The sequence below is a fragment of the Rhyacophila brunnea genome, unplaced genomic scaffold (assembly GCF_057557595.1).
Source record: "Rhyacophila brunnea isolate RB1 unplaced genomic scaffold, BYU_Rbru_1.0 scaffold_9, whole genome shotgun sequence".
Lineage (NCBI taxonomy): Eukaryota > Metazoa > Arthropoda > Insecta > Trichoptera > Rhyacophilidae > Rhyacophila > Rhyacophila brunnea.
Window position 1 is genome coordinate 9,176,070 of NW_028233361.1, and position 13,819 is coordinate 9,189,888.

The 13,819-nt window shown below is 32.5% G+C and overlaps 1 pseudogene; it reads left to right on the top strand.

Annotated features, from left to right (window-relative positions):
- The first annotated feature begins 676 nt into the window (after positions 1–676).
- On the top strand, positions 677–13,563 carry LOC147063231 (uncharacterized; annotated as a pseudogene).
- Positions 13,564–13,819: the final 256 nt, after the last annotated feature.

The following is a 13,819-nucleotide window of genomic DNA, read 5'->3' on the forward strand; positions in this document are numbered from 1 at the left end:
GCTAATATTTTGATACAAACCTACCCTAAGTTTGATACTATTTATCAATTTAGTGTTCGATAAGCATAGAATAGACCCACTGATCCACGTAATAATAATTGCCAAACGCATTCTGTCGGCGGCGCAGCGTGCCGACGAGGGACAAGGGTGCATATTTTTTTACCTACCACGGGATGCAAGCGGCCGAGTGAATGTACCGTTTTTCAGTTACCTTCCCCTCTCTCTTCCCCTCCGTAGAATGGACCCGCCAAAATTAAAAGATGCTTTTGAAAAGAAAAGTCAGTTTGAATCTACCTACAATGAAAGGATAACGCAAAAAATAACCGTCGCGCCGGCGAGGTGTGCCACCGAGCTATTGATGGCGCTCCCGGCCCATTTTTAAATCAATCGTTAATAACCCGTAATCGTTGTAATACCAATCGGTGACTCGCGCAAAAATCCAACGAAAGTTAATCAATTCCCTAGTGAGAGAAAAAGTGAATCAGTGCTTAGTGCGCGGGATAATAATGATAAACCGACCCCTAATATAAAGACAGTGTGGTGACTAATTTAAGACCTCTTTAGATATAAATGATGTAATATTATCAATGTTTGCTTATGCCCTAGCCTAAATAAATGTAGTTCCACGTGGGACTGTCAAATCAAAGACGTGCTTTATCTTGAATTATGTATCTTGATGTCCACACATGACCTGCAACCCGAAGTGATGCCGGATCCGCACATCTACCTAGAAGACCTGTGAGTTCATCTTTCCCCCCGGTATCAATACACACCGCTCGTCTGCGTATCCTTCTAAATTCAAAATTCAATCTACTTAAATCAATTAATATAAATGTGACAGTCATTTACTTTGTGCCGTGTTTATACTAAATTTATTACCACAATATGAAACCATGAAAATACCATTTTTTTGTTTTATTCATCACATCCCGAAAAAGGCGTTTTCCTATTACCCCCGATAAGGTGTTGAAACCTGAATTTTCAAATAATCCATTGGGGAAAAATACGCGTTCGAGATGTATTAGTGGTGGAGGATTTCCCGTATTCCTTGGACGGCCAGGCGTTTAAATATCTTGGTACCAGAAGTGCTTGACATCAAAGCACATCTTAAACCAACATCAAGAGACGCGTTATCCAATTGTTCAGTCAGATAATAAAAAGATATCTGAGCAGCTTGGAGAGAAGAAAAATCTCTGATGGTATCGAAAGGATATGCGCCTTTCAGATGGAGCGACACAATCAAAAAAGCAATTGAAGCAACAAAAAGAGATTATTTGCAAAGCCTGTAATTTCACTGATCACTATCTTTAGTTATAAGGTAAAGAATATGAAGAGCATTGCATTGAAAACTATACGTCAATAAACATTTTTTATTACATAATTTGATAACACCGATTTGATTTTAGCAACATATCACCCACCCTTTGCCACTGATCAGCTTACGTTTACTTTGATGTGTGAGAGTAATAAATTAATGTTTAATTATTATTTAATTGAAACTATGATTATTAACTAAATATGCTTTTACTTATAATGACGAAATAAAAATATAAATAACAATTTAAATTATTAATTTTGACCAAAGAAACTTCCTTATAATATTAATATTATGTTATGGCAATCACGTAATTACTATGGGTCAATTACGGCTTTACGTTTCAACATGTATTATAATTTTGATTTAAATTGCTCTAAAATTACAAACATAATAATTAGAAGATAAAAAGAACTTTTTATATACCACGTTTTAAATTTTCTGCTGAATCGTAATATAAACTTGACAATTATATGTATTAATTAAAACTTTTTATTGTACTGATAGAAATACTGAATACATATTATAGAATACTGAAATGTCATTTTGACATTTCATTATGATTTTCATAGTAACGCACGTATATATTAATAATTTAGTTGCTAGGATCCCAGACCCCTAGCAACCTACAATAGTAACTTTCCAAACAAAACAGAATTAACTGAAAATGAATTCAATTCTGCTTAAAAATGGCTAAAAGTATTAAAAGAATGCATTGTCGTCATGTTCTGATATATTATAAAAGTTTCAACTAGTCGGAAAGTTAGTTAAAAATCTTCAATCATCCAATACAAATCTTGGACAAACAAGAAAAAAATAAAAACGTGGTAATTATAATATTAATCCGATGAACATTTTTTCATGGGTATATAAATTATTATATCTTACAATTTTTAATTAACCATTTTTAGAGAGAATTTTAAGAATGTAACATTCTAATAATTAAACATACATAATTTTGAAAACATTTCTGAGAAAATATTTTATAACCAATAGAAAAAATCTTTTTGGAAAAGGTAAGCCACCCCCGCAGGAAAGGATGTAGCTCAATTTAGAAAGCGCTTCAGTGAGTATTAAAAAAAATAGGTAAAATTTGTCGTAATTAAGTATGACTCCTTTAGCGTTGTGGTCAATGTGCGCGGGCACGATACCTGAGAGATGCAGGTTCGTTTCCTGTGGGGTGTCTTACTTTTTATAAAAAAAAAATCTATTGGTTATAATATATTTTCTCAGAAGTGTTTTCAAAATTATGTATGTTTTATAATTTTTACTTTTATTAGATTTATTTAGATACCTAAATCTAATATTATTATAAATGTTATTAATTATCTAATATGTATTAATTTACTTTTATAGTTTACCTTTTAATGACCTGGTAACTCTTTCTAGACTCCGTGTGAAATAGGGTGGAGTGGCACACGTCAGCGTTTGGTATGCAGATGCTCATGCCTCGGATGCCGACTGTTGTAGATGATAGCAAAGCATTCGATGCCTGGTTAATACCATGAAACGATTGTCTATCATGATATATGCAAATATTTGAATTGGTCACGTAACACATGAACTTGATGAACTGATTATTATAAAATCGAGTAATTTATTTACACCCATTGCGTACAAACTAGTTAGCTATGTATTTACCATACAGGAAATAGTTGTGTATATTGTGGTAGATTTCCCGTGATTAGTGATGGCCTATAAATACATTGAGTGTGCAAATACCTGGGGGGATGTACTAAAATTACAGGAAATGGCACAATTGCGCAACCCAAAAGCGTTAAAGGACCTACAGAAGACTATCATTCAGAAGCTATTTGATGTTGGTTCTTTTTCTTCTTTCTTCTTTCACCCTGTCACGACCCAGCGTTGAAGCAAAGGGCAAGCACAAATTCGCGCCACTTCCCTCGATCCATCGCCAACTCTTGCGCCTCTCGCCATTCCAGACATGCAGCACGTAGATCACTTTTGTAGCACCGCTGCAGGGTGAGGGAGGCCGGCCACGATTACGGAACCCTCAAGGCTGTGCCATAAGGGTACGAAGTGTCGCACTTTTTGGTGGCATCCGAAACACATGCCCCAGCCACGTAAAACGTCTCTTCGTGATTACGTTAATCACCGAAGGCTGCTGTGTCTGCTCACGAGCTCGGGTGTTTTTAACGTGGTCGTACCAATGTACCTCTAAGATTCGGCGGAGTCATCGATTCTCAAAGCTCATAAGCCGAGACCTTTGAGGCTTAGTAAGATGCCACGTCTCTCAGACAAATATAAGAGCACAGGTAGCGTGTATACACGCGATGAACAAACGGCATTTGGTCCTTACAAAATACAGCTAAGTTGGTTGAATGAACCCGTCATACCCATGCGGATTCCAAGCTTACTAGATTTTGGTTAGGGGTAATGATTTATGTTGACGAGTATGATAAACACAAATATAAATAAAATATATACTTAGTCAATTTTCCTAATAAAAATTGTCATATTATTTAATCAGGCGGACATAATAACTACACCATACTTGCCATAGATTATTTTTAAGCCGCAAGTATTTTGCCTTTACCGGCAGTATTTATAAATGATCAAATGGGCATTGTCATGTGACCATTTTCCGAACAATTGATAGACCAATGCGGCCTTTGAGAGACGCCGACCACCTTTGCCCAACATAGCGCCGTCGTAAACTCCACAAGAATTAATACCATTTTAACACACTTTATAATACAAGGGAAATACTACATTGTTCGTATACTCCACTCAAGACTATTATAGACTGTTTGAGTGCAATAATCAGCCATTTAATATAAAGTTACACCTCATTAAAATGATAATTTTTATTCAGATTGCATGAAAGCTAAGAAAAGGTCTTATTTTTAACACACTCAGTCTTTCACTTTACCACTAGTCAAATACTCTTTCTCTTTAATAATACGTGTACTTATTTAATAATATATATACTGAGCAGTCCTCTTTAAAGTTATATAGAGTCAAGTATACACGTTATTATCCAGGATATATAAAAAAAAAGAAACCTTTTTATTTCTTACAAACAAAAGTAAATGACAGTTAATTGACTATATCTAATGAATATATAATATTATAATCTTTGAATATATATATATATTATATTATGTATATATATCTATCTATGATTGTATTATCTACTTATTTTCTAGTTTATATAAAATTAATTATTATTATTTTGTATAATACATATATATATATTAAGATTTTTTATTTTGTATATAATACTATTGGATAATGTTTATTAATTAGACAGTGATATGTAATTAGTTTGTTTGGTTTGTAAGAACCCCTCTTCGGGTGAAGGCTTCCTCCAAAGAGTTCCGCTGGACTCTGTTTTTGGCTATTTGTAGCCAATTTGGGCCCGCTGTTTATATGATTTCGTCTTGCCATCTTGCATGGGGTCTTCCTCTATAGCGTTTCTCTTTTGGGCCGTTCCATGAAGTAAACATTTTTGTCCATCTTTTATCTTGTAGTCGCGCTACATGACCCGCTATTCCATTTAAGTTTTTGAGCATGGATTAGAGCGTCTGTGGCTTTTGAAACATTTCTTATTTTTCTGTGTCTTATTTTTTGTCTTTTGTTGATATTTAGCATACTACGTTCTATACCGCGTTGGTAGCTGGTGATTTTGTTCCGGGATATATTCACTCACATCGAAATGGTATAATGGTAAAGTATATGGTCGTATATTAAAGACCATCCAACGTTTTTGGGTCGTATCTATAGGTGAGATAAAATGTATGTCTAAATAAAACACGTTTCTTGTCGGTTTATAGGAAGCCAGTGGCAAATAAATTTTTAAAATAGCCAATATACTGGATTATTTGATAGGTTAGGTTAAGGTAGGTTAGGTTTGATTAGGTAAGGTTAGGTTAGATTAGGTTTTAAATCTTGAATTATTGATGAATTTTGCCGAAATCGGCTGTGAAAATTGAATTAATGTTTATATTGAATCAAATAAAATTGGAGACCGTATAGTATAAGGTCATCTCTTTCCGATAGAAAGCTCACGGCAAACTGTGCTACCGTGAAATGTGTTACGTACAATTAGCATGTAACTATTCCCCACATGGTGAGAGGCACGAGATGTGGCGATGGACCAATGGAATTGCCGCGACCCTATGCTTCCCATATTATCCTCCAACGCTGGATCTTAACACAGTAAAGTGATAATTAAATTTACTACATTTCAAAATGATGTACAACTCATACCTATTTAGTAGTCAACGTTATCGAGTATGATAAAGTATGAAGTGAAAATAAAATATAATGTTAAAAAAAACTCTTCAGGAAACGGCCAAGATCCATATCGGATTGTCAATGAAAAAAAGGATACCTATATTATTTTGAATAAATTATAAAAGACAATCATTGGACAAATTTAGTCATCCAGTGGTATCCGAGAGGTACAAAATATCCGCAAGGTAGATCTAGAGTTCAAACACGCGCGTTACCATGATCTTACTCCCTACTTCATTTATCGTTTGTCAATTTATGGCAACAGCCGCATGTTGTAGCTTAACCACTGGGAAATGCCAATAGAAATGGCTTATTTTAAAAAAAGTACTACCTTATTCTTAGGTCAATAATTTTTATAAAGCAATCATTATTCATAGGATGTTTATCACATTTGAATGGTCAAAGACATAGCTTAAAGTCATTATCTTTAGAATTATCTTCAAATGTGTTAATCTTGCCCATTTTTTGAATAATAAAATGCCTATTTCTTGTCAAATTTGAGATCACAAAGATTATAAAACATATTTTTTATCGCAAATATGTCACTATATAATGTTAACATTAATTTTACTAATGGTTTTGTAAATGCGTTATAAATTATTAAATCTAAAAAAACTTTACACCACTGCACATGGATGTACTGAAATATGACTATATTCTAAAACATTAGAGCGAGAGGCTTAAAAGAATACTATTTTATGTAACCAAACTACTTTATGCAGTCATCAAATGCTTAAAATAAATATAAAGGATAATAAGGCTTCAAAATTATATAAATAGATTATCTACAACGTTTAAGGAATGTCCAGGGTTATGCTCTGAAAATACCATTAAAGCTCCATTTTTACCTACGCTGAGCATGTGGGCCCTTAATAGTCTTATTAATTATGGAAAAAAACATTTCTTTTATTTATTAATATGATGACTGACTTATAATTGGTTTACGGGTAGGTACTCCTATTGGCTATGGCAAACGACTGCGTTGTCGGAGTGGTTCGGTCGGATACCCTCAAAGGCAATAAATACAAAAGTCAATTTGAATTTGAATAGAGAATTCCATTATTAATTCCGCAGCCGTGCGCGGGAAATTTTTTTATTCATTGAAATACGCAAATTGAACCGGCAAACAGCAGTAGCGCATTGCAATGTCCGCCGATGGGTTGTTGCATCTCTCATGTTCAAATGGTAACGACTCATTGAAAACTATTCCGCCGGGAGATCAATAAAGAACGGCAATGATTTTAATCAATTTTGCCGCCATTTTAAATGTCAGACACAACAATGTAAAGGATCTTTTATAATAATTCTTGATTTCTTTCATTACTTTTGTCCTAACATATTATGAGCCTTCCAAAATTCACTGACCGGAAACTCTCCAGAAAATTCGACAATCATCTGCCCATCATAATCACTTAATATTAAAACCATAAGAAAAAAGCTTATTTTCAGTTGTTAAAAAAAAAACATAAAAAGAATAATATACTAATAATGTTTTTAGGCTTATTCTATATTGTTTGCTATACTATAAGAAACGTTGCAATCTTAAATCATATCCTATTATTAATTGGATAAAAATAATTTAATTAAATCAATATTGATTATTATTGGGATAAGATTCAAAATGTTTTTACAGTTACACCGCGAAGATTAGGGATTGCAATACCGGTATTTAAAAACCGGTTTTCCAGCATTTATCAATACCGAAATACCGGTTTTAAAAATCCACAATACCGGAATTTTTGGTATTAAAGAGAGCACACTAATTGTTTACGTTTATGAAATTGAATTATACGTTATGTGTTGCTAAAATGAAAATATATTGACTGAATCCAACAGAGGTGAAATAATAATGAAACAAAATCCATCAAATATATTTACATAATTGTCGCGATGAATAAAATTATCATGATAGTATTTCAAAATAGAAACCATTTATGACAATTGTTTATGACAGTTGAACTTATTTGCACTTGAATTGAAGGCTTTAGTTAAAATTATCAATATATTGAAATTATTTGTAAAAATCAATAGTTCTATAATATTATGATCAATACATTTTTTTAAATGTCTACATTTAATGTACGTAGATACTTAGGTTTTTGGTATAAAATAATACCTTAAAGAGATTTGATTCGCTATATTTACTGATTAGTACTGTGTTTTAATGTTTTAACGAATACCGGTATGAATACCGGTATTCAATATTAAATACCTAAAAACCGGTATTGACATTTTCATTCGGTATTGCAATCCCTAGCGGAGATGCGTTGATATATTGTAATGTATTTAAGACAAAATAGTGGAAAACGCATAAAGCTCTAATACTTTATAAAGGCATCGAGTGTAATACATGCTGTTTATCTTTATGATACCCCTTCGTAGCATTAATTTAAGTTTTATTGCCTCGAAAGCACAAAATTATAATGCGTACCAACGTGAAAAACGAACTGGAATAAAATCCGCGGGCGAATAATTGATGTAAGATTCTCAGTTTGATGCTTTCTTTATTCACATATGATTAAAATACGATTTATTAAGGGAAAATCGTGATTCAATGCACATTTTGGATAACGCATTACATTCGGAATAAATAAAAGTGTTATTAAAAAAATTGTATTATACTCTTTACTTGCTTCTTCTCCGACTCTTAATGGGTATTAATTTGTATCATTCATGAGGTTCACATATAATATTTATCATCATCATCATCACCGGGATCGATCCACTATTGAATGAAAGCTTCCCCTAGCTCCGTTTACTCTTCTCTGTAGTTTTTCGCTGTCACGTACGTGCACCGAAATTTATAATTCAGCGGTTTTAGGGCGTCCATGTGGTCGTATATGTATTGTAGTGCCCCGGGCTAAGAGGGAGCCCAGCGTGGTGGGTCAACCAGTTGAGTGAGAAAAACCACAAATTTGCTGTTATGGTAAAAAATCGCCTGCGGCGCTATTTTGCTTATTAACTACAGTAACTTAAAAAAATATGTAGCTGTGCAATGTAATTTGATGTGATATGATGATAAGCATAATTATATGTAATTCACGTGTAGAATTTTATTTTATAATTATTTTAACTGTGTTTCCTAACTTACAAAATGGCTTTTTGCATGTTACAGGAAGTCGCGATCAGTGCCTCATAATATACTAAGAGCCGACAACTCAATAAATCAACTGGATTTATTTAAAAATCGCTATAAATACACTGAATATCCTTAACCCTGCGCTTCCGTGGAAACCACGTGGGGAACACTACTGTAAAAAATCACACCGTCATTAACCTTAGCGATAAGTAGAGGGGCCCGCCATAGATCCAGGTCTGACGGCCTGCTTCAGGATGTGGGGGCTATGGCTCCTTGAGTACTACTAAATAACGGCATTTTGGTAAGAATTATCTACTTGAAATTAATAACAACCAATAGAACGATAAAGTGGAAAAGAAAGTATGTTGTAAATATTAAAGTAAAATGATAAAAACAATTACAAATTTTACATATTTAACACATCCACCAATATTATATAGTTTTAAAAGAAATCAGCCTTTATGGTGCCATCAAACAGGTAAATCGCACGATACGCAGTATCATGAGATATCACATTTGTCCTGCGATGGGGTATCACGATGGCTACAGAGTTATGAGTGATATTGGTGGGAACTCGAAAATTAATATTTGCCAGTATTATAGACGGATTGTAAATGAACCCAATAAGAAATAATAAAGAAAAATGCTCTACAAAGCAATCACTTTTTGAGTAAACAAGGATTGCATTGATAGCATACCCAGAAGAAAACGATTCGGAAAATTATTTTTATTATCATTATCATAAGGAAAGAATTCATTCATATACAAAAACCGATAACCGACATTATTAACACAACTTGGTTAGCATTTCATGTGAGAACTACTAGTTAAATTCTTCGTAATTAAGTAGAATGTCGGTAGCTTAATTGAAAAAGCACATTAGCGCAAATCCAATGGTGTCAGGCTCAAGGCCCACCGGATGTCGTATTTCAAAAAAAAAAAAATATATTTTCTACTACGTGAGACGTTTTATTATGTATGTTCAAATCTGTAAAAGAAATGTTTTATTTAATAGGTACGTATCTTATTGTACGTACTACGTAGCTTAGTATGAATTTTCTCAGCTGAGGCATGGTCCAAAAATATCGTGACTAGGCGATGCGCGAATTGTGCAAATGACGCGAGCCGAATGAAATATAATTTGTCATAAAAATCCAAAATGCGTCCATTTAATGTTATGTTTATTTTTATATTACTAATAATAATAGTATATCCATTGACATTTTTTCTTTTTTAAGTACATGCGGAACGTTTTTTGTCATCTTTGCACGATTTAAGAATATATTCCTCCTGACGGCATCACAAAACAAATTGACGTGCCCACAAGTCTACTATCGCTCTCCGAATGGCAACGCGGCCGAAATTACGTCCTACATAGTGTTGAAAATTATTGGCCGATTCACTTATGAATGTTCTTAAGTTTAAACAGAACAATTTTATTATAAATTTATTTGTAAAATATTGATTTTTCAATCCTAAATAATTGGTAATAATAAACTTCGATTTCAACAGTTTTAGATAACTTTATTTCCATTCTTTAACATTGCCTATTTCAAATAAATATTTTTAAAAAAATCCCGTTTTTAAAATACCCGAAAAAATATTCTAAAATTCTATAAGATGAACCAAAGAAATAATGTGTGGGATCTATATGACTTCAATAATTATTTTTATCACTCAAGTATACATTTAAATAATTATCTACCGTATTCATATGAAGTGGGTAATTGCATTAGGTGGATCATATTACACACTAAAGGAATGCGCTTCCAATACATTTTACTGGATATTTGTATGTAAAAAGTAAACATTAGTTTGAATGTTTGTCGCGCAACCACATTCCGAATCAAGGTGAAATCTCCGACAAAATATTGTCCACTGTCCACAACACAAACTGCACTTGACAAATAAATTTGGTGGACGCTTTGTAAAGTGCTTTTTCGGTGGTTTATGGCAGTTGATTCAGGATTCAGATATTCTGGAGAGATTCTTTTAATGTAGCGTCTATATTAAAATTGTACTAACAATAGTTTTTTTTCACTTATAAAACTTTATAATATTTTTGTTTTTATTTTAAAAGTATCTAAATTGACAGTGGTGCTTAGTTTAGGTTAGGTTAGATGCTAAAGCCGATTGACAGGTTTTTATGGCCTCTTTCAACAATGTTTCTTATGAAGACCATTAAGTTACAATTAATACAAATTGCACAGATTGTTTACGGTAGATTTATGGTTTAATAAGATTAAATTATTCAAAACTAAATGAAAACTAGCTCTCAAAAACTATTCGTACATTATATACATAGGTATAATATTATATACCTATATAATTTTTTTTCAATGCATTGCTTTATTATCTATGTATGTATCATAATAATTCGTCGGTCCCAATTAAAAAAGTCGGATCTGAATTTTTGTCATTTTCGGATTATTACGTAAAAGTTATTTAAACACTTTAAACATTTATACCACAATCACAGTTTTTTTTGTTTGTTTGAAAAATTCCGAGATACTCAAGTTAAAAATGACGGATCTACCGACAGTGTTCGAATAACAATGTCAGTTCTTACCAACTGATATTGTTGGCAGGGCGCGGGTGAGCAAGATGCGTCGGATCTTACAGTTGCTGCTATGTTCACCGGACAGACGGATATTTTTATAAAAGTTTAGAAAAGTTTCTATAATCCATATTTTTATTCATCATGGTAAGCAATAGGTCACAAAGGATATTGAAGAATGCTTTAAGCTCAAAGTATAGTGACAAATTCCCGGAGAAAAAGAAAGAAATGATCACTGAAAATTCAAATCTCAACGGTCATTCTGACAGGAAAGGTAGGTTAGGTAAAATATTACCAAACTATTATTTTTAACTGGCATTCTTATAAAATTAAATAAGTAATATTTTTACATGTACTAAAAATAGTTCACAACTAGGTGTTTCCAAATAATAGTGTCTTTTTTAACCTACATTTTAACAAGATCTCTGTCGGATGTGGGACATCCGACGTTTTTAATTTGACAAAACTTTATGCCTAATGTCATAAGTGGTACAACCGACTATTTTCACTGTACATCAACAATTTTGTTTTGTGTTAAGTGGTAGAACCGACAGTTTTAATGGGACTGGTGTTTTAAAATTATTGTAGTACCGACAATGTTCTTTGATTAAATTATTTTTTTATTAAAATGTTTGAACTAACTTTTAAGGATTACGGGCAATATCTATAGAATGGCTAATTTACATATTATTCTTCATTATTTAGTTTAGTATATCGTTAAGAATGACTTTTTTTATTTTTCAGCTAGTGAAAAATGTTTGAAGAATCCATGCCAAAATGCCGACTGAAGTGCTATAATATTTTTTTTCTGAAGAGCAACGCTTACACATTTTTCACAAATTTTGGTCTCTAGTCGTAAAATATACCGAGAAAATTCTGATGCGTCGTCAAACAACTAAAATCACCAAGCATGATTGTTGAAATTCATTTGTTTATTATCTGCCTATTGAGGATAAAAAAAAGAAATATTTTGTATGACTATGTTTCTGAATACTATTTCATCTGGAAAACGTACTATTATAAGCACTGCTTGGAAGAAACATGATGGAGATAATAGTATTGAGCCTGATCAACGTGGTAAATACTACCATAAAAAACCGTCATAGATAACGAGATGGTGAAAAGCATATGCGATCACGTAAACTATTTTTCTCTGTTAGAATCGCACTATATTCGAAAAGATTCTAAAAAACTGTAAACTAAGTGACTCTTGAATGTTCAATTTATATCGCGAGTGGTTTGATCTGAATAAATATTCTAACGAGTCACTTACCAAAGAGTAATACAGAGATATTGTAAATGAATAGTTCAATATAGCATTTCACCGGCCAAAAAAAGATTGATTTTATCATGCATTTTCGATCAAGACCGGTCCAACAGACGAAGACAAAAAAAGACAGGGAAAACATTTAGCCCTTAGGAAGGCACATCGCACACTTAAAAATGAAGATAAAAACGAGGCTTACAGAGTAAAGGTATTGTAATTGTTATATATTTGACTTTCAAAAAGTACTAACGACTCGACTACGGGGAAGTATGACGTATTTTTGATTACAAACGAAAATTACCAACTTTGAATGTTACTGTGCATAATATGAAAATAAAAATCAGATCTTTTTATATATGGCACGAAGGAATTACAAAACGGGGAGCAAATGAGGTTTTTAGTAAGTTGTCTGTACAATTTTATAAAAGAACCGCATTATTTATCGGTGTAAAAGAATTTCAATTTTGGTCCGACAATAATTGTGGTGGTCAGAATAGAAACCGCATCGTATATACCCATTATATGCTTGCAACTAAGTCACTGTCACCATTACACATAGATTTATGGAAAAGGACCACACTCAGAATGAGAATGACAGCGTCCACTCAACCATTGAAAGAGCTAGTGATCGCAAAATGTTTGTATGTTCCTGAGAAATGGTAGGTATTGCTTAATTCGTTGGGCAAAAGCTGAAGGTGAACCATACATAGTAAAGAAAGTCTTTACAATAATGTACCTATAGGATTTTAAATCATTACTAGCAAACAAAAATTGGACAAAAAATACTTCGTGAATTTATGTAATTGACTCGTGTAACAGAACTAAAGGTAAATGCACAACAATGCGACACGATTGAGTATAAATATGATTTAAGTGAACCTGTAAAAGCTATAGTTGTGCTAAGATGTGCAACACGAAACATTTTCAGATTTTCAAGAGAATTTGATCTGAAGGAAGCTTATGATGGCTCACTTCCTGTCAGTTACTATAAGTATAAAGATTTGCAAGATATGTGTAAGAGTAATCTTATTCCAGAAAAATATCACAACTTTTACATGGAGCTCGCCCATATTGAAAGATTTTAAAAAATACAAGCGGAGGATATCATTGATAGTAATAGTTATAGTAATAGTATTACTAACCATAGTTTGTGGGGATTTTTAAGTTAAAAAAATACTTAAATATATAGAAATTTTATTAAGCTACAACAATGTCCAGTTTTTATGATTATAAGTTATATTTTTTATGTTTACAATGTAAATTTTATGATTATGTTTTCTTTTTTGTAAGTAGCTATATCTATCTGTGATTTCGATTTTATACATACATTCTTTAAATTAA